Source organism: Lepidothrix coronata, unplaced genomic scaffold (assembly GCF_001604755.1).
Source record: "Lepidothrix coronata isolate B3197 unplaced genomic scaffold, Lepidothrix_coronata-1.0 Scaffold31, whole genome shotgun sequence".
In the NCBI taxonomy this organism is placed as follows: Eukaryota; Metazoa; Chordata; class Aves; order Passeriformes; family Pipridae; genus Lepidothrix; species Lepidothrix coronata.
In genome coordinates, this window is record NW_016690211.1 from 502,823 (window position 1) to 525,043 (window position 22,221).

At 43.7% G+C, this 22,221-nt stretch overlaps 1 protein-coding gene across 5 annotated transcripts in view; it reads right to left on the reverse strand.

The window, feature by feature from the left end:
* Positions 1-22,221, reverse strand: part of PDZD2 (PDZ domain containing 2) — a 206,183-nt gene that overhangs the window by 173,681 nt on the left and 10,281 nt on the right. For 3 of the 5 annotated variants that reach the window (XM_017811310.1, XM_017811309.1, XM_017811306.1), the window contains exons 1-2: positions 7,203-7,325; positions 6,141-6,216 (exon numbers count right to left, since the gene is read on the reverse strand). The exons of 1 other annotated variant lie outside the window; for it this stretch is intronic. The gene's annotated coding sequence lies outside the window, so the exon portion shown is untranslated. Of the gene's footprint in view, positions 1-6,140; positions 6,217-7,202; positions 7,326-22,221 lie in introns of those variants that run through there. One more of the 5 variants, XM_017811308.1, reaches the window with a different exon arrangement.

Consider the following 22,221-nt stretch of genomic DNA (forward strand, 5'->3'; position numbering starts at 1 on the left):
ACGAAACTTAACCTAAATGTTCCTTTGCCAAGTGATGCCGCCTCCTTTCTGGTTACATTTATGGGGGGAGGAAACTCCTGAGTTAGAAAAACAAATGGTCACTCTCAAAAAAACCAAAAAGACTCTCAAATGAACCTGAGTTCTACTTTGTCTTGGTTTCTAATTGATCTAAAACTTGCAAACCTCCCAGGTGAAATGCCAGCAAGGCAAAGCACAAAGCAGGACACCGAATGCTACCCACCCATGGGATGCACACAGACTCAAGGCAATGGCAGCAGTGGATTTTCAGCCAAACCCCAGGGAAGCCAGCTGTGAGAGTGAGCAGTTCTCCCCCAGAGAACTGCAGAGCAGAAGCCAACAAGTCCCAGTCGCAGACAGATTTTAATTTTCAGGGCTGAGCCCAGTAAGCTGGTGTTTAAAACAGAGACCTATTCTTTTCTTGCTTCTGGGGAAAGTCAACTAATTCACAAAGAGGAAAGGAAAGCTGAAGTGCCTTTGAGGAGGTGATGTTTCTGGTGCACTGGCCAACTAACAAGGTTTGTCAGGGCTCAGCACTATTTGCTCTTTGCAGTCTTTTATTGCATCCCCCTCCTGTAATGCCTAAATGCTGCATCTAACATCATATATCCAATGCACACTGTTACATATTCCTGGGGTGGGTCACTGGATGGGGTTATTTGCCACTTGCTGCAGCTTCTCTGTGCCCCTTCCTCTTGTCGCATATTTCCAAAGTTTGAGGATGTGGAGCCGAACCATTTCACCCATCAAGTCCTATGCCCAACACTAACACTCTTGCTGGCCCCAGTGCCTCTCCATTAAGTCTTTTCTTTCAATTTTACAATTGGCATAAACTTCCCTGTAATACATTTTAAAAAAATGAAGATAAGCAGTACACAAGGCAGGCTTGATACTACAGTACACTCCTTTCCAAAACAAAGACGCAGGATTGTAGCATTCAAAGTCATAATGGCATCTTAATCCCAATCAAGGGTTCCCAGTACCTACCCCGGATGTGGGAAATGAGGCTGGTGGTTTGGAGGGTTACCTGACACCCTACCTTCCTGTCCTACTTTTTCTGGCTATCTGAAAAGGATTTAATTAAGTCCTTCAAAAGGATATAAGAAGCACAGACTTACATAAGAAGCTCACAAATGAACATTCAAATTACTGGATTTTTTCTTCTTATTACTTAGATTGCAGTTGAAAACACATGGACAAGCATGAAAAGGAAGGTCAGTGCAAAAGTCTGCTGTCCATACAGACATGTTAACACCAGGCACACAGTACCACTGAGTGTTAACCACCCCATCAAACAACAGGACGAAAGCATGTTCATATGTAACATCACCAATAGACAATCTTGTCATTCCCTAAAAATTCATGATTTTATGTACCTCAGACAGGGATCTCCGAATATCTGACTTCACAGATACAACCTGATATTGCAGATCTTCATTGCATTAATTCCCTCTTATTGAGAGGATCTGATGTTAATTTTTACATTCGTTCAATTTCATAGGCATTTGCTAATACTTCTAAGACAAAATAATTAAAAAATCACTACAATTAAATCCTTTGTAATGGCTTCCAGTTAAAAAGTAATAGTCAAAGCCATGACAGAGAGGCAGACTTTAATTAATAAACACACTCACAAAGCAAGCTCTAAACCTCTAACAAGACTTTGTCAGAAATACTCAATAGCCATAAGTTTCTGATGAAAGCCACATTAAGTCAGCTTGTAAATGAATTCCAGCTTTTCCTCTGTAACTTGGATGCTTCCAGAAATTACAGAATTTGTAGAGGAGGAAGGGCAGACTGATGCCACAAGGCAGAGGAGTCTCACACCAGATTTCCTTGGAGCTATTACAGTGTCCATCATCATTTAGCTTAAAACCCTCCACAGTATAGGCCACCTCAACAGCAATCATCATCATCATCAGTCCTTTTGTAGAAAAGGTGCTTGTCAAAGCAAAAGTAAAGGGGTAGTAGTTTCCTCGTGGCTAGAAACAAGCCTTTTCAGTCTAACAAGGGTCAAACTAGGACCTCTATATGAGCTGCTGTTTTCCTGTCTGGTTTTCTGTTAGGCCTGATCAGCTGGTGGTGGCTTCCCCCGACGAGTATTTTTGTTAGGTAAATTGAACATCACACTTTAGGACACACCATTTCAGCCATCAGCTCCCCAGTGTGTCCCCCTCCAGGGCTGAGTGATGGAGGTGAGGACTGGAGCGAAGCCCAGCCCCGAGTGTGCAGCAGTGGGGCAAGTAATGGCCCCACCCTGACACCACTCCAGGGCTGGCAAACACCGAGTAGACACATAGAGACTTCAAAGAAAGGAGAAAAAGGAGTATTTCACCAGAGGTATTTTAAGTGAGACAGAAAAGAAGTTTCTCTTTTACGTACATTAAAGCGAAAATTTAGTTCACATCCATTTCACTTTCCCTTTTTTGTTAGCAACATTTCTGTAGACGCTCTCTCAAATTTAAAACAACATACTTAATTGTCCTGTTGCATGCTCAGCTTTTAAAGCAAGCATTTCATTGTATCAAGGCAGAAAATACAGTTTTATAACCACAGTTAAATAAATTACTTAAGAAATCATCCACTTAAATGGGTTTTCCACAACTATGATAAATTATAGCTGCACGTGTAGCGGTCTGCTGGCCAAAACATTCCAAGATCAAAGGAGAAGCTGAAAATGAACAAGACTATTTATTATCTTGATGAACACCACATTCGAGAAGTCATCGTCACAGCTGTGGGCTGTACAAGTACAGAATAAAATGATACTATCCTAAAAAACTCCGTGCTGAAGCAGAAACCATGAAACAGACCCAGGTACAAGGCAGGGATGAATAAATGCATCAACACTTCACTTTTTAATTTCACTGTATTAAAAAGTATACTTAAATCTCTATCATTTCATCATGCTGCCTCTGTCATCGTGTAACAATTATGTAAGGCAGTGTAATTAAAAATAAACTTCTCACTCCTCAGCAGCAGTTATGCAATAGCTTTGATTAACTGAGATCCTTCATGCTTAAGAGAATATTTAAGGAGTTAAAGTTATAACTCAATGTCCTTCCCCATAGCTTCACATTCAAATCCTCCAACAGAAACTATCCACATTTTTCTTCTCATCTCTCCGGTACAAAGACGGTTTGTCAGGTTTTATTTGGTTTTATCTGCTTGCAAGATGCTGTCTTGAGGTCCTAAAAATGCAGGGACATATTTTGTGCAATCTGTCAGCAACTGTCTTCAGATGCAAGGCTACAGGGAGTTGATGAGCTCTTTTCTTATCAGAATGAGTCACAAAAATGGATTATCCACTCTTAATCCTCCTTACACTGGTGAATTTCCTTATTTTTTTTTTGTTCAATAAAAATAAAATAAAATGAAAATTGGCCTGGTGAAACCTTGTAATAACAGTTTCCCCCCGGGACGCCCTGGCAGAAGAAAACATCACTCTGTCATTTCATAAACTACAGAGCTTCCAGCACCCATTCCATTCTTCCACAAAAGCAAGCATTTCACTACTTATGGTACCCATTCCAGCACTGTGGATGGTTTACCCCATATCTTTTCTTTTTTTTTTTGTCACATCATGTTCCCCCACATGATGTTCAGTAGCTGTGTTTTGGGGATTCTTTTGCTTTTTTTTGAAAAGTCCTCTTCTCTCCACAAACTAAACGAGAAATCATTTAACCTGTTTTCCTCACAAAACCATAACAGTCTTTTTCACCATAAAAGTCTTACTAATCTACATTCGCTTGAAATGCAAATATTTTTCACAAAATCGTTCTGCTAATTTTCATGAAAGCCAGCACCTTACAGGATCACAACCCCCACACTGAAACTCTCTTTCAGTTAAATCCCAAAAGAACAAAACCTGAGCTTGGGTAACCTCCCTTCTGTTTTGAATGGGGATTTAGGAAGAGAAGTGTGAGTTTTGCTGCTGTTTGCTAATCCCAACAGAGAGAAAAAGGAATCCAAACTGCCTGAAAGCTCATCCCTGAAAATAATGTGATTTTCCTATAAGATTAAAAAAAAAAATGCATCTATTCATAGATTTGAGCTCAAAGGGGAAAAAAAGAGGCCTTCGTACTTCTAACATATAGTCCACCGCCAACTTTTAGTCCAAAGCTGTCCCATCAGGCAGCGAGCTGATGGGCAGAATGGAAACCAGGGCTTCATCTTTATGGTTATTTCTTTGCTTATTGGATTTGGATTTTTAGCTTCACTCTGAAATGCTGCCATGCTACATTTAGTACGTAGTAGCTGGCATCACTTTAAAGGCCCCAGCAGATCCCAGTCAGCAAGCCAGATTAGTTACACCACGCAGGAAGGAGGGCTTGTGTGTTTTGGGGAGCCATGGGGAAGCAGGAAGACATTCCACTGCAGTGGTGCAAGCGGCAATGGTGGAGGGAAAGGGAAGGGAGGAAAACAAGCCTGTTCTTGGACTTGATTTTCATCTCAGACAGTGTGCTCTACTTAACTGCACAAGGCCATTACACGCAGATACGACTCAAACGTCCTGGGAGACTCCAGCAGACTGCACTGCACATGAACAGTCCCACTGCCAGAGCAGAACTTGGTGTCTTGTCATGCCACATCAGATTCCAGGTTAATGCATGCTGTCAAAGCTGTGGAACAGTGCAATCAGTGTCTGCATCAGCGCAGCCAGCGTCCTCCGGGTGACACGCAAAGGCAGAGGTGGGTGAGCGCCCTGAGAGAATCCAGCAGGGCAGCAGCACCTCTGGCTAACATCCCTCCTTCTCCAGAAAACATCCTGCCTTTCAGGGTGTCATCTTCCACCCATATGAAGGAGGCTGCCGTAGGACCCAGTTCCACGTGCCTGTGTCTATCTAATTTGCCAGTCACTTCGAAGAGGGTTTGGGGCCAAGTGCTGCCTGTAAATTACTCCTTTCTCTGCAAAACCCACTTAATGGAATTAAGTGAAAGATCTATTTGGCCCATGGAGTATGTGAAGTGCAGAATTAGATTTTATCTCGTTCCATTACAGAAGGTTCCAAAATGGAGACAAATTTTCAGTCATAGGCTGAGAAAAGTTATTACAAAAATACAATGCAAGAATGTGAAAGGCTTTTTTCCTTTTACAAATCATTTAAAAATACATGGTTCATTTAAAGCATGTACATCATTAAAGATTTATAAATGACAGCTACAGAGGAAGTAAATAAGAAGAAAACTTTAATTTTTTTAAAATTTTCTTTCCCAGTTTTTCAGATAGACAAGAAAAATCATTAAAGCAGAATCATAAGGATTACTCTGCAAGAAGAAAAAAAAAAAAGCCCCTCACATGCAACTTAGACACGGAATGAAGTTAAACACATATTTGACAGTCTTCTAATCATTAAAATATACATTTGGCTAATTCCCTTAAGCTTAAAAATTTCCAAAATGTAGCTGAACGCATCCTGGGCTGCATCCAAAGCAGGGTCAGCAGCAGGTCAAGGGAGGGGATTCTGCCCCTCTACTCTACTCTGGTAAGACCCCACCTGTAGCACTGTATCCAGCTCTGGAGTCACCAGCACAGGAAGGACACGGACCCATTGGAGTGAGTCCAGAAGAAGCCACAAAACTGATTAGAGGGATAGAGCACCTCTCCTACGAGGAAAGTCTAAGACAATTGAGATTGTTCAGACTGGAGAAGAGAAGCTTTGGGGTGACTAATTGAGGCCTTTCAGCACCTGAAGGGAACCTACAAGAAAGATTGAAAGATCAGATTTTTCAAGGGCATGGAGTGACAGGGCAAGGGGGAACGGCTTCAAACTGAGAGTAGGTTTAGATTAGATAATAGGGAAAAATTCTTGCCTGTGAGGGTGCTGTGTCACTGGTACAGGTTGCCCAAAGAAGTTGTGGATGCCCCATCCCTGGAAGCGTTCAAGGCTAGGTTGGATGGGGCTCTGAGCAACTTGGTCTAGGAAAAGGTGTCCCTGCCCATGGGTTGGAATAAGATGATCTTTAAGGTCTCTTACAACCCAGTCTATAATTCTATGATCTGTAACATAAAATTAAGGTACCATCTTTACCATTCTATCCTGTCACTTTTGTTTTGAGTATTTCTGCATTTTTTTCCACTAACACAGGAAGAGGAAGTTATTTTATTATTTTGGACCTACCCCTTGGAAACGCTGCTTCCTCAGCAGTCAGATTTTGCTTAGGGTGCAACTCTCTTCCCTGTCAAAGGAGGATACCCTGCATGTGAGGAGATAAAGGAATAGCAAAACAATTATGTGATATATTACGACTATCTGGCAATTATACCACCTTATCAATACAGAAAAAGCATGTAAAAGGATAAAAACATATCAGGTCATGTTTTGGTCACCAATCATTTCAGCAATGAGCCTCCTGCCTGTGTCACCTCTGATGTCACCTGATGCCCTCACAGACCATCACTCAAAGGCAGTGTGACGGTACTTGCTGCACACCTGTCAGGCTTACAGCTTCTCTACCTCCCCACGAGGAGAAGTATGCAGTGCTTAGACACTAAAGACGGTCCTTTGGAACCATACTATTATTTTAGCATGACATGCACGCAGAGTGCCATCTTGGGGCAACCTGGTACCGAGTAATCCAGATATTCTGTCATCGTAGGAACTGCAGACTGGATTAATTTCAGTTCTGGTGCCTATATTAGATATATGAATGCATGTTTGAGCCACTAGAGAAAAAGATGCCTTTTTCAAGGAACAATTGATCAGATTTTTCTAGACATAAACTTGAAGGCTACCTGAACTGCCCGAAACACTGCCAGGTTTTATGCACTGAATGCAAGAGCAAAAGCTCTGACAGTATTTATTTTTGGTCAGATGATCCCAAGCCTATACACTTGTATACTGATTAAATTAATCAAACCACAGAAAACACACCCTGCAAGAAATCTAGCACCTGCCTCCAAGAAGTCAGCTATTGCACAGGGAAAAAAAAAATATACACAGCTAATTCCTGGAGAAATTACTGAAGATTAAAGCACTATATTACTGGTGTAAGTGCTGTGCTGCTCCTACTATTTTCTTCGTGCTGTGGAGGCAGTGCAAAGCACCTAGTCTCAGGGCTTGGCTCTGCTGGAGTCCAACCAGGATCAGTCCAAAAGCAATGTAATGTCTTACCTCTGATGTTCAGCTTAGCCCCACACGACTCTCAAACCGGTGCCCGAGAAACACACAAAGCCCACTGACAATCCCTTGAGTGGAGCAGCATGATGATGCAGAGGGGTTTCCAAGACCTGTGCCTAGCCCACAGGAATACGATGATCCAAAAATGACCATCCAACACCAGCATCACACAGAGTTATTAGACAGCAGAGAAGAAATGCTCTGAGGAGACGAAGAACTGCATTTTAGTAACACTTCTATCCTTTTTACAATAATTTAATACCAACAGGAAAAAATACCAGCCCTTTCTATAAATATACATAAAGTATTACTACCATGTGTGTGGGAGAAGGGTTTTTACACTTTCTTTCATTGCAGAGCTTAAATCCTGGCGTGATCTCAAGAGAAAGATGAAGCCAGGGGTCTGCTGCAGAGTCTGTGTGTGCATCACAAACCACCAGGCGCCCTAGCACAGCCCAGCCCCATCAGCAGCTCTGCTCCAAAGAGCCAGGACCAAAATAACCCTGTGGGAAAACTTCCAGAGCCATTACCTACTTTCACTCTAAATACAATTAACACTAATCTTCAGAAGTTCCCTGTTTTGTTCAGTAAATAACAAATATACATGAGGAAACCAGCAATGGGATTTAGAAGAAAGAGGTTCAGTGCTAAGAATACACTCCCATGAAGAAGTACAAGGAGACAAGGGATAGGCAACAAGAGAGGCTATTTATGACATAAAAATTATATCATCTGTAGAACAGATACTGAAGCACTTTTTGCTTTAATACACCAGAATGGCATCTCCTACACAGCAGAACCTGCATGCAGATGTCCATACACAGAGCCTGAACAGCAAAGCACATATATGGGAAATGTCCCAGGTTGGAACGAGCTGGTTTCTACCTGCCAGCCATCAGGCAGATCCATAATTCCATCTTTCTGTGCCCTTCCTTACAGGGTTGAGTGCTAGGAGGAGGGATGGGCTTTGAACAGTCTCTGCATCATGACCAGAAATCAAGCAACAGCATCAGAAGGCTAAGACCACGAGTGCTATCAGAAGGGCAGCTGCAAAGAGTCCCCATATGGGCGACCTCCTGCCCACATGATTGAATTTACCAACCATATAAAAGTCATAAGTATGGCCATGAAACATAAGCTGCTGTCTCCTGTGCTGAAGGGTTAGCAAGGGTCAGTCAAAGGCAGCTTTGCTGCCGCAGCAGCAGACCAGCTTTATACAGAAGCAGATCCTCTGATACCCCAAAGCATGTCTACACAGGAAGATTCATCCAGGTTAAAGTAAATTTGAATGTAAACTGAAATTACTCTTCCTGGTTATTGGAACACAGGGGGAAATGAAATCAATTTGTAATAAAAGTTCCCGAAGGCCAGCTGTCAAGGAATTCACCATGAACAGCATCACATGAGGACAGGTCCTTAGTTTCCTCCTACGTTACCTGAGATCCTTCAGCCTGGCAGGAAACCACCAAATACTGACAAAAACAGTGAAAACAAGTAGTCTCATGCTTTTTCTGGAGACCTTTGCAGTGAGAAGTGGGGCCAGTGCCAAGCAGAGAGAATGGAGACTGGCACCCAGTGGTAAATCATTCCCTGACCTAGCCTTTTGGAGAGAAGTTTCTGCAGCCTGCAAAGAGAGAGTCAGGCCCCAGACTTGCGTCATCCCACCCCTGAGTCATCTCACCACGCAGATCCTCTCCCCTACCATCACTCCTCAGCCAGGCTCACATAATTATTACTGCAGAGCTGCAATCACCCCTGTGCAGCCAGAGCAAAGCCAGCATCCCCGCCCACACACAGAGGAAGGGTCACGCTCACCCCAAATTCAGCATCTGAACATGAAACTGAGACTCCAGAATGAGATGGGAAGGTGGAGAGAGCTCCCCACAGGCTCCTGAAGTGATTCAGGCAGGGGATGCTGCCTGATATACAGGATGCCCTACATACAGGGGATGGGAGCGGGGACAGAGGAGCAGTGGGGGATGGATGATCTGTGCCTTCCTTGTGCCTATGACCAGGTTATGTCAGGTGCTATTAAGGCACGAAGCGTGAGCACGCGTGTTTGCAACCCCACTGCAGACTGCTCCAGCAGCCTTGAAATGAAACCTCCTTTAAAAAAAAAGGACTTTAAAAACAGAAGACCAAAAACAACACACCCTATGCAGCAGTTAAGAGAGAAAAACATGTGCCCAAAGGTGCCCAGGGCAGCAAACCAAGGGGACCTGTGCCTCCAAAACCACCCTTCTCCCGTGGGTCGAGTGCTGCTGCCGTTTCGCCTGCTCAGCTCCTCCGCCCGTCCATGTCCCCCGAAGGCAGAGCCGCAGCCGCCGGGGAGCTCCGCCGTGCCTTCAAAGAGCCTAAAGTGGGTCAGCGGAACGGAGAGAAAAAACCTGATTAAAGCATGAAGGAAGAGAGCAGACCTGCTGGCTGAGAGACAGCAGAAGGCAGGGAAAGACACTCGGAGGCTCCACATCCCCTCAGAGGCACAGAAAGACAAGGACTGCTGGTCCCCCCTTCCACAATTGCAGGGCGGGAGCTGGGTTTCTCAAATCTGTAATGGGATGCAAGCAACAGAAACACATTTGGGGATAGGGGAGTATAAGAAGATAAGTGTGTCCCTCTGTCCTCAGTTCCACACTTCCAGTCGATTTATTCTCATTTAAATTGAGCAAAACAATTTAAACCCATGCAAATCTAAAACCCTTCATGAGCCTTGTGGCTATGGTTTGCACCATCCTTCTTTGTGCCTTAGTAAACCCGGAGACACTGGAGGAAGGGTCCCAAGAGTTGCCAAATTCAAGCAGCATGTTTTGGATGCAATTAAAAATGCTAAACAGAATAAAAAGGACACCACAAGGAGGAAGGTTTGTTTTCTTCATTTCTCTGACAGAGACTTCTGACCTTAAAATAAAACAAGCCAAAACCACTTCTGTGTTGGTAGGCAGAGCATAGCAAATGGATTTGGGGGCTGCCAAGTTCCAGGAGTGAGGTGGACCCTTAGGAAACATGAGTGCCAGAACCATAACTGGGGTGACGTTTGCAAAGAAAGTTTTGCAAACCATGAAACTTGGAGCAGCTGAGAGCTCTTACTGGGACTAAGGCTTTGCTGGTGTCCAAACCAGGTGATGATGGATAAAAGAGACCTCATTATCCCCCCATGCCACCAAAACTTCAAGAACTATCCACCCCGCCTCCCCACCTGGGCTTTCTGAAACCTAGCATAAATATGAACTTGCTCTGGAAAACACCCTCCCAAGCCACATCACTGAACAGACAGGCAGGTTTTTCTCCACAGATCCTGGGTAAAACAGCTCAGATCCCTCTATGGAGCTGCACACCCACCAGTGTGGTCTGTGGGCCCACACAAAACCATTGCACTCTTGTCCTGACCACTGGCTCCAGGGTGGGCTATACATTTGTTTAAAGACTTCCAATGAAAATATCAGCTTAAGAAATCACAGCAGCACAGGATGGGTGGGGAGAACATTCCCCGCGAGAAAGAATCTGAGCTCTGTAATTGCACATATCATATCTAGATATTGTTGTAAAAAGCTCTGCCTGCAGAAGGAACGGGAGATTTGATCTAGTACGCAAATAAAAATCAGAAATCTCTCCTGCCAGCCATGAAAAAGGCTATCAATAATTCATTTTAACAAAAAAGGAGATCAAAGGAAAATGTTGTGTTAGTTTGACATTTTGATATGTTGGTTCAGGATTCTTCTTTAATGTAATATGTAACAAACAGCAGAGTTCATCTATAAATGCCAGACACGCTTGTAAACTGTTGGATATAGCAGGTCCTATTAATATTCACTTAGACTTTTTAAATTAATTCACTTTGACTGCCTTTACATCATTTTTACTGCCTCTACCCAGCAGTTGTAGGTCAAGTGGAGCTCTCAGAAATGCTACACAGAGTTTCCAAAGATAAAGTTTCAAATTTGTAACCACATTTACATTTATTTCTTCGTATTACCCACCACAAAGCCTAATGTCCAACCCAACTTGTTTGACTTTTACGTACTTGCTGTGAATTGCTTTTGAAAATTGTAGAGTGAAGAGCCAGAATGAGGTGCTTGTGTCCTAAATCAACTGTCTGTGCAAGTTCACTCTCACATATTGTGGTTTGATTTCACTTACAATTTCCTTATGGGCATTTGGTGGAGTGGATGAAGTATATTATACGGCAGAAAGCACAGGCTTGCAATCCACAGATTTCAGTGTTATGTTGCAAGAGGTATTTATTGCAGCGGAAAACTGTTGGCAAATTTAAGATATATTGCTCAAGCTCAGTCTGCATTCCCTTTGGTGTGCAGGAGATACAAGGGGACTGACATCTTCTAAATTTAAGTAGGGTAGGGCAAATTTCTTGGAAGATAAAATCCCCTCTAAAATGCAGAGAATGGTTAACTCTCTGTGACTTCTCTATTCTGGGGTCAAGCAGAAAAGTAAATACTCCTGTTGTTACATCACTTTGATTCAGGATTCTCTTTCAAGTACATTTTTAGGCAATATTCAGGCAGCTCTTTTTAAACTATTTCCCCAGAGGAAAGTCCTTGATGGTAATAACCTTTGTTAGAGGCTGACACTGCATGTGCTGTCTTTGGAGGGAAAGCAGTTGTTACTAAGGTCCTGAGCATGGATCTTACAGCCTCTTGGTTATAGATTTGTAGGTCCTTGGGTTTTATATGTCTTGTAGATTTAAAACTACTACTTACATTGGCTGCTCTACCTAGAAGAGAGCTGTAGTTTGAAGGAGGGGGCAAGTTACTGAATGTGATGACAGTACAGATGGTAAAGCTATTACCTGATCCAGATGATAGTCATATTATCTTTGTTATATCCAGTCCATTGTGAACAGAAAGAACTAAAATGATTTTTATTTATTTTTTTCACCAACTCTTTACAGAGTGCCATGCCAACACTTGCATCCACTAGAGTCCTATGGCACTGCTGACGCTCCGAAAACAATGCTCACAAAACTGTGCATCCTTTGGTGAACTGCTTTTAGCCATGTAGGCAATCAGGGGGGTCATCTTCCCTGCCAGAGATCAAACTGCCAGAGGTGAGCCTTTTCCTCGCACAGTTCAACCCCAAGAACTCCCATCCCCAAGAACTCTCATCCCCAGGAAATCCCAGTCCCAAGAAATCCAACCCCAAAACCTCCCATCCCCACATACAAGATCTCCTGGTTCAGCACTATTTATAGGGAACAACTCCAAGGACAAAGTCTTCAAGCCTGGGCCACCCACACCTCTACACCCATCTGACTGTCTCTTGGGCATCCCCCAGACCATGCAGGTGTTGCACCACGCTGAGGAGAGCAAGTCCTGGCCATGCTTGCACATGATATACCTGCAGCTGGGACCAGCTGGTCCCAAAGGAGGCCTTGGATCTTCCCTTAATAACATGTGGAATATGCACAGAGATTAGATAAAAAAATTTTCAAAAGTAAAGACAGTTCTTGAGTCCTGCTTAGTCTGTTTTTCCACACGTCAATAAATTTGTCAGATCACTTGGATGCTTTCGGAAATTTTAGTCGCTGTTGGAATTATCCCAGAAGAATCCCAAAAGAATCCCAAAAAAGCCACTGCCAGTCATGCAAAGGGCTACAGTATAAACTACAAACCTCTGAAACCTGCTCAGAAAAGCCACTCCAGAGCAGGAGGTGAGGAACGGCCACAGCCGGCTGGCATGTGACAGACTGACATGCAGCAGGGCCCCATCTGGCAGCACAAATTTTATTTCTGACTACAAAAAACATAGCCCAGAGGGGTGGCGGCTGGACAAGGATCTGGCAGCTCAGACTGCAGCCCCCCACCAACATGACAGCTCCCAGACCTTGGGATGAGGGTCTGAAGCAGGTACCCTGCCCTGGGCCCACCAACACCACAAGATGGAGAAGAATAGGAACACTGAGCTAAATTTGTTGGTGTTCAAAGCACAAGACAAAACTTTACATAAGCCTGACCACTGTCAGATCTTCACTTGTATCATGAAATCAGGAGTGGGGGAAAACATATCCCTGACATGCAGTATGAGCACAAACATGTTATTATTTGAAAGGCTGTACAAAGGTTAAGTCTTTAATCCCTTTAATCCAGATGACAAACAAACAAAACCCCAAGAATAGGACCCTGTAACACAGCTGAGCGCCTTCCAGGTCTCTTGTGGGGTCTCTCTATTCACATTGCTGCAGCCATTTATGAGCCTCCAGCTAAAAAGTTGCTGCAAAAGAAATAGATGCAGGCATGGTTTTATTCCCGATTCCTTAAAGCTTATCATGGGCAATTTGGCAGCCTGGGCTCATGTTTCAGTGAGCAGGGTTTAATCCTCAGGTCAGTGGGACCAGGGTTACTGGATTTCCAGGTCTGGCTGCTGTTGCCCTCTTACTGACACCAGGGCTCTTGAGTGCAGTGACTCCTTTTACTTGTTACTCATGCACAGAGAAAATGCAGATTCTGCTAAATGATATCAAGAGTGGTCAAGGCAGGGGAGAAATTAGATAGTAACAGAGAACATCAGAAGATAAACTACAGAGCATTTGGGACTGAGGAGAGCTCCTCTTTTGGTACACCCTATGGAAAGAATTCTGATCAGTGCAGTGCATACCAGAATTTGTACCACTCCCAAACTATAGTATTGTGGTAAGCAGACAACACAAATGGTTAATTGGATTTAGGACTGACCTGGCTTTATCAGAATACTGGGAAATTCTTTCACTTATTTCAGCAGGACTTGGGTCAGCTGCAACCATGCATCCTAAATGAACCACAGGAAGAGTGTCACTAATTTCAGCAGTAGTATTCATGCAATTCAAAGTAGATGTGTGGTTATGTACCTGAATCCAGTCTACAGGAAAAGTCTAAGCCAGTGGTATAGGCAGCACATTTAAAATGGCACTATCCTTTCTGCCGTACAGCCAATCACAAACTGGTGAGCTACCACAGATGAGGTGCAAGAGGCAGTAATCAAAAACCACATTTCCTCTCAAACTGTTTCTCGTCTTATCAAGTATGAGCCATTCAGTGCAGATTCTGTCAATGTAAAGGGAAGAATGTTTGGACATGATCTAAATGTTCACTAGTTCAGCAGTACATAGATGAGCCAGCAGAAGAGTTAACAGCACTGTTGCAGCCCAACCCTCAACAGGAATTTCTAACAGTCTTTTTGGAACCAAAAGAAGTCCCCTTTCTTTTCATTTTGGATGCTCTCTGGGATGCTGCAACAACTCCCTAAGCCTCATGCCACTTTGCTTCAAGTTGAATTGGACCCAATCTCTCACTCTGAGCAGAGGTCAGGCCAGTCACGCTGGCAGAGCAGCAGAGCACGTGAAGGCTGGAGGGCTGTGAGATGTTCTCTGGTTGTTAGATCAGTCACTCTGGTGTGTATCAAGCACGCCAGATCTACATCAACAGTTCTCACAGTGGTACAAGGCCATCACTGCAGTCCTGCTCACTGTGTCCCCACTGCAGCCAGAGCTGCAGATCACAGGCAGAAAGGAAAATGCGAAAGGCAATTTGAAGATGCAGATACAAATTATGTGATCCAGCCTCCACATCTCAGCATATAGGGCAGAAAAAGGAGAATGCAAAGGATCCTACCCCAGCTAATGGGACTAACCAAATTCAAAGGGATGTGCAATGGCACAGGGAGCTACTGCTCTGCACAAGCCTCCATCTGTCTCTGGTCTCAGCAAATTCTGCTAAAGCACGTTATCCTTTTGATATTATAGATGCAGTGAGGGGAAAAAGTAGATGGGGGGCAGGAAAGAAAAAAAAAAGATCCTCAGTGCAGATCCCCATTTGTAACTTGGTCCTGAACGATGCTCTCTCTGCCATGAGGATGGCAAGTGTCTGATCTCATTTTGTAAAACTGCAAAGGTCACTGCAAAATTACAGCTCAGTTCTGGTTTTATTTGAAAAGGTAGAACATTCTGTGGTCCATTTAGATCATTTGGGAGCAGTCACCCCTCTCCCAATTCTCAGCACAGAAGCCCCATTTCCCCAGTTTTTCATCTCACTTTCACAGAGCCCATCAGCTGTGTTTTAAGATTTATTATAAAATCAAAAGAAAAGGGGCAATGACCATACAGCCCAGAAAGGGTGAAAAGCACTATGAAGGCCAATAAAACCCCTTATTTACATGAAGACCGCTCATGCCATACGCTATCAGGCTGCCAAGCTCCCTGAGTGCTGACAGCCTTTCCATCCCTGACAGTTCTCAAGGTCGTGGTCCCTGCAGACATTTCATTCCACTTACCAGCCTGGTTTTCCTCAGCCCCACCAATTTCAGCTCTGATCTCACAGCCAGTCGCTCAAGAATACGACAATTAAAGATTAATGCTATAAATGCATGGAAAGTTGAAAAATCCAGATTTTTTGAATGTCATGTCAGACATATTCATTTTTCAACCTTCCCCTTGTACTTTTAAGACACCAGGTCAGGAGTGTTACTTTTCCCCAGCAGACTGCAAATGCTTTCTTCCTTTCAGCTGCCAGCTAGTTTTTGTAGGCTTAGATATTTTTCTTTATTTAATTATTCACTGTAACACATGAAACATTAAGCAGCTTCTTTCCATGAAGAAATGAGTGCTGTTTCTCAATGACAACATGCTAAGTATCCTTAATAGCAGGAATAAGGAAATGAGTTGACTAGAACAAAGGGGGAAAGGGCAGGGAAAATGAGAGAAGCTCTGAGTAGCTAGAATTTACTAACACCAAAAAAAAAAAAAAAAAGCTGAGACTTCATTTCTAAGACAGTAACCACAGCCACAATGAGCTGATCTGAGAAATAAAAGCAAAGAGAAACAGACTTTTAAAGCATAAAAATGTTTTCTGATATGACTTTCGGGCTAGAATTTTTTCTCTTTCTCAACGCTGGTGGAGATCAGTGAGAAAGAAGCCACAGATGCAATGTTACGATATGTAACAGTTGTGTTTCCTTAATGGTGCTAAACCTCTGATAGCTGTGAGAAATGTCTGTTCTTCCAAAGAACGGAAAGTTAAAGGCTGATGTCATTAACAAACGCCATTCCAAGCCACAATTTTTCCTGTGCAAGCAGGACTGCATACACAACTTTCAGAGTATACTCTACTCATTTGATTTCTTTTGCAGCAGCAGCAGCAAGAGGTGGTTTCATCAGGTTACAGAGCATCATGACCCTCCTGGGAGCACCCCACACCATCGATCTCAGATGGGACAAACCTGGTGACCTTGACACCTCTGCAGGCTTTGATGAGAGTCCTTACTCCGTCCTTGAAAGCCTGGGTAGGATTGTGTGGCGAAAGGATTTTTCTTGATTCTGGTGTTTATTTGTTGGGTCACAGAGGTAAAATTATCTCTGTTTGATTACTTAAAGCTGTTGGCTGTGGAGATAATCTCTGCATTAGCAGCTGTACAGTGGGTGGTTAGCAGTTCTGAATCTGTAGTTGGAAGCAAAGAAGTCATTTTGCACAGCACTGTAAAATAGAAAACTGAGCACACAGGGCAAAAATCCCATCGTAGCTCCATGCTTTCCGCAATGAGAAATCCCCTCATTTTCTCGGGAGGTGGAGGGCGAGTGCCCAGCCGTGTCCTCCTGCACTTCCCCACTTCCCATGGTTGCACTCACGGAGAAAGAACACCTCGAGCAAACACCAAACAAAGCCTTAACTCCTGCAATTGCAACATCTGTGTCTTTATGTTTTCACAAAAGGAGACTGATTACCAGAAGCACAACTTAAAACAGTAGATCTCAGCAACTCAGTTTAAGAGCTGCAAACTTGCTATCATGAAGCTAAATCCCATTTAGCCTTGGGATAAAAGAGGCATCAAACCTCCTACCTGGGCATGACTTCTCTGGGAAAGGTGGAACAATGCTCCTGTGCACTGTGGATAAATATTTAGAGTACAAACACTGCTGGAAAGAACTATCTAGACTCTCAACCTGCTAATTCACCAAATAGCTACTTGTTGCCCATTTGTATCTGCAGGACAGCCATAGCAAGACACTCCTTTCCAAGCCAGTACAACTTCGGTTTGGACATTTTGTTCTGGGAATTGGCAATTTTTCTCCTCCTACCCTCACTTTGTCTGCAGCTGCTGAGCTTTACTCCTGGCAAAGAGGGCTGGGAACCAGAGTGGGGTCAATACTGGACAGATTTCAGGCTGGAAGGTTTATGAAGAACAGACATCAAGACCAAAGCACAGGAAACTGATAGAAGATAGCAAAGGACGTGAAACTTCCCAGGGATAGGCATGACAAGAAGCAGGGATGCATAGTTGTTTTATTAAATATCTGCATATGAAAGCAGAGGGGAGCATCCTCACACACAACAGACCTGCCCCATGCTATCTCTTTGCTTTGGCATGGCCTGAGATGGAGCAGAGACACACAGTTTACGTCAGAGTTTAAAATATCACCTACACGTGGCTGTTTGGGGGGTGGGTTTAGCAGTTTTGCCAGCACTCTACGTGCAAGCACTTTGCTGTGGTAGCTGACTGCACAGACACGGGCACCCTTGACACAGCCATAACTGCACCAAAGGTCTGTAGGCACAATTGATAATATCTGGAACACATTAAAAAATCAGAATATATAGTTCCCTCAGCAGCTGTACTACTTTTCTCACAGTCTTTACTAATTAGCATACATTGAGGAGCTACCAACCATCACAGACCCAAGGTCGTGTTTAGCTTCCTTTTTAAACAAAGCACAGAATAATACCTTCAGCATTGACAACACTACAGTCTCACATGTCACAGAACTAAAACTGCAGAGTTTCTTTGCCATAAGCCCCCTCCCGTTTTCTTTTTCTTTTCAATCACATAAATTAATCAAATATGTCATATTTGTGGAGTAGTCTACCACCTCTCTTTTTCCAAACTCAATTCAAATCCTGACTGACTATGGGAGCAAAACTGAAGTAAATTCATCCATGTGTATTTTATAGTGCAAATTATCACACACTGAAAAATGCATATCAAGGAAGGCAGCCAACAGACCCCTCATTTTCATGAAAGGGGTGGGAATGGAGGACAGGGAGGCAGCCGGGGTGAGAAACTCCTGAGATCTGCAGATCCCAAAGGCAAGCATTAAAACCCATTTTGAGGCACTCCCAACATTCCCACTGCCATCTTTCTTGCTCTTTAAAAGCTATCTCAACTGTGCAACCAATTTTTGTATCTTTTAGTAAATAACTTAAGATAGCTTTATCTGCTTAATACCTGAAAGAGTTAAAAGTTACATGGTCTGTATTATCTTATCATGAGAAAAGAGACAGACAAGGCAAATGTTTTATTTACACTTTAAAATTGGATGTGGAAAGATTTATAAATGGATTAATTTTAATTAGTGTCCTCATTTCATTTTAAAAAAAACCCCAAACCTAAAAAGCATGCCTTAAAATTAATGCATTGCTACCCTGAGTATTAACAAATATGTCAAGTCTTTGCTTTTTTTAAAGCCCCTTTGTTGCTTAGAGTTTTTTTATTATATATCAAAAGCAGCCTCTGATGAGTAATTTTCAAAACCCATGCTGGAATAAAGCATGGGACAGACTTTTTTTTTTTTTGCTTTTTAGCAAGGCATCCCCCATAAGCTTTATCCTATGGGGTGAAGGTTTGCACCTTGGCCTTTGTGTCCTAACTCGCAGCATGGTGGAGGCAGGTTCTCCCTCCAAACTCCTCCCGAAGAACCTCTTTGATGTTTGGTAAGTTAAAAGTAGGTACTGGCCCCAGATCAGAAATATCTGAATAACAGCTTTAACATTTGTATCTCCTTGAACTGTTTCTCTAGTGGCTGCAGAAATTAGATTCCCCACAGATAAAGAGCAGGTGTGGTACCTGGGAAGATTTTTAATAAAAGACCACATTTGATGTCTTGGTATTTGCATTATGCTTCATTAGAGGCATCAAGAGAAATTCAGTCACAGAATCACAGAATACGCTGAGTTGGAAGGGACACACAAGGATCATCAAAGTCCAGCCCTTAGCTGTGCACCATCCCCAAGAGTCATATCACGTGCCTGAGAGTATCATCCAAACACTTCTTGAACTCTCTCAGGCTTGGTGCTGTGACCACTGTCCTGGGTAGTCACTTCCAGTGCCCAGCCATGAAGAATCTTTTCCTAATATCCAACCTAAACCTACCCTGACACAACGTCAGGCCATTCCCTTGAGTGCTGTCACTGGTCACCACAGAGAAGAGATCGGTGCTTGCCCCTCCTCTTCCCCTCATGAGGACGTTGTAGAGTGGGATGTGGTCTCCCTTCAGTCCCCTCTTCTCCAGGCTGAACAGACCAAGTGCCCTCAGCCGCTCCTCACGCCGCTTCCCCTCAAGGCCCTTCACCGTCTTTGCTGCCCTCCTTTGGACGCTCTCTAAGAATTTAGCATCTTTCTTATATTGTGGTGTCCAAAACTGCCACAATATTCAAGGTGAGGCCACCCCAGTGCAGAGCAGAGCGGGACAATCCCCTCCCTCAGTCGTCTGATGATACTCGCTTGAACCCAGCAAGGCCGAAAGTGATGAGTTTGTTTTTCTGGGGCTCAATAACCCAGATCCTAGCCATCTGAGTTTCTTTTGCAGATGCCATGATCCCAGACAACAGAATTCCAAACCATCGGCCTTCATGCCCATCTTCTCCACACTGACTCCTGACAAATACAGAGAAGTGTCTGTCTTAGAGGGTTTACTTTCAAGTACAAACCAGGCAAGAAAATCTCAGACCATTTGCAATCTACAGGATACCAAGGCTCAATCCCCTTTTACACAAGTTTGCTTCTTGCCTTTTTGACATTTTAGAACCATCTCTGAAGGTATCCTCTCTCCTAAACATAGAGTCCCATGAGCAAGCTCTCTCATCTGAGCTACTTTGTCCTGTGTAAGCTCGCTGAGATTCAGCCTTCCCCCACCACCCACACTGGCAGCACCCACCATCACAGTTCTCCTCATCTCCCATTTGGTCGCCACAGCCTCCTCCCTCCTCACAGTTAGTCTGATTTGGCCCCTCTACATCTAGCACCACAACTGAATTAATTAATTTAAAAAATGAACATTGTTATATTCCTGTTTTTTCCTTCTTCAACTCCTTGCTGCAACATTTCCCACTGTGAACCTTGACATATATTTATATGCACCTAGACTTTGCATATAAGCAGGGCTCGGCCCCTCAATCACAGCAGCCCATTTCTCAATCAAACCCCTGCAATTCCTTCCTGTGCTGGAAAGGGCTAGAGAGGAGCTCCCACCAAACACTCCTACAGCTCTGATGTCCGAGGCCTCCATGCCCACCATGTGCTTGCCTATGCCCCTGTCGTGTGGAGGGGACCAACATCTGACATGATGCCCACGCCCTCACAAACCGAGGGGTTGTGGTGCTTCCAGAGGGCGGACGGGACCTCTAGACACTACTACATTCCCCTCATTGTCTTCTTGTCTTCCATGCTGCTCCTGTGAGCACCCTGCCTTCACTGCACTGCCCAAATATGTCAATGTGACTACTCTCCAGCTCCTGGCAGCTTGACTTCAGACCCCTGCTCCTATTGTGGCAGGCACGCGGGCAGTCCAGGCATGAAATGAAGCCCCTGGCCTTTCCAGAGGGTGTGCTGCTGTTGTGACATCCCCAACACAACCCGCCTGAGCATTTTAGGATATCACAGCTGTGAATGATGGGCTTATGAAGGATGAAGTCTGGCACCTTTCTGTGCTCCAGCCAAAGAAAAGGGAGGAGGAAGAGAGAGAAGTGACACTTTCCCCTCCACTTGATGAAAGCAAAATCTGATGGAGGCAGGCAGGGAGAAACAGTCTGGGCACTAAGCCCCTTATTAATTAATGGATGTTTTGAAAAAAGAAATGCAACAGTGCACTCATTTCAGCTGGTTTCTGGGAGCTCTCGTGACCTTAATAATTGATGTTTATGCAAGCTGCTTATAATGTTAAGCAGTTGTTTTGTGTAGATTTTGTCCATTGCATTTAACTGAGATGAATAGATCAAGCTGTGAAATGAGGTTGGCCATAATACTCACAGGGAAGCTTTAAAAAAAAAAAAAAATTGGAGTGTTTTTAGGACAAACAAAATTCACAGCTTTGTCTGAAATAATTTTCCATCCATTACTAATACACACAATGCAAGTAACAGAAAATATTTCCCCCCCCCCAGATTCATCCTTTCCCTTTTGTCTTCAAGTTTTGGCAGCATTTCCAACACCATTTCATTGTTTCTCAAGCACACAATCAGTGTCTCCTGCCCATTTTGCCTTTCTTCATAGCAACAGGAGTGTAAAGGGAGGATTACAAATACCAAAGTGATCGGGAAAACTAAGAGGCAGGTAGAACACATATTTGGATAGTAATTTGGACTCTGCAATGCAGAGCAATAAGCAGCAAGAGGACTGTTAGCATAGGGAGAGGGTTCATTCTTCCAGGCTTGTGCCCATTCCCCATGGACACTCAAGTCCCCTAGAACATCACTTCAGCCAGTGGCCTGGATTGAGCTGCAGCTTATACCTGACCCACCAGGTAGGCAGAAGAAAGCTTGCCAGCAGCCAGAATAAGCTGCTCCTTATTGTCCTGAATGTTTTTATAAGTCTTTCCCAATGCACCAGATATGACTGTCCCTACACACCCTTGATTGAAACAAACAGGACCCTGAAAAAAATCTGCATTCATTTTGCATCAACACAAGCTAGAACACTTTTCTCACTCTCCCTTCAAAATTGGGTCAGATTTAAGGGAACCTGAGAACCTGCTCTTTTCTGGGCAGCTTCGAGAAGGAGGCAGGGATGCCCTTGTAATGGGTCACTGCTCCGAAATGCTGCCAAGCTCATGCACAGCCCTGCCAGGCCATGCAAGCTCTTCCATAAAGACTCTTAGTTGTTTTTTAACCTGATTTTATTTAAACAGGTTCTTATTTAAGAGAAACAGTGTTCATTTAAACTGAAATTGTAGCTTGCTCCTCGATGCAAACTGGCAAATGCAAGGTACAGCTGCACCTCCAGCAAACAGAAAGTTTCTGAGCGCAGTGGAGGAAGAGCAAACTGCCCCTGCAGCACCAGCAGCTTCATAAAATAAATGGAAGTGGGAGCTGAAAGAAAAAGATAACTA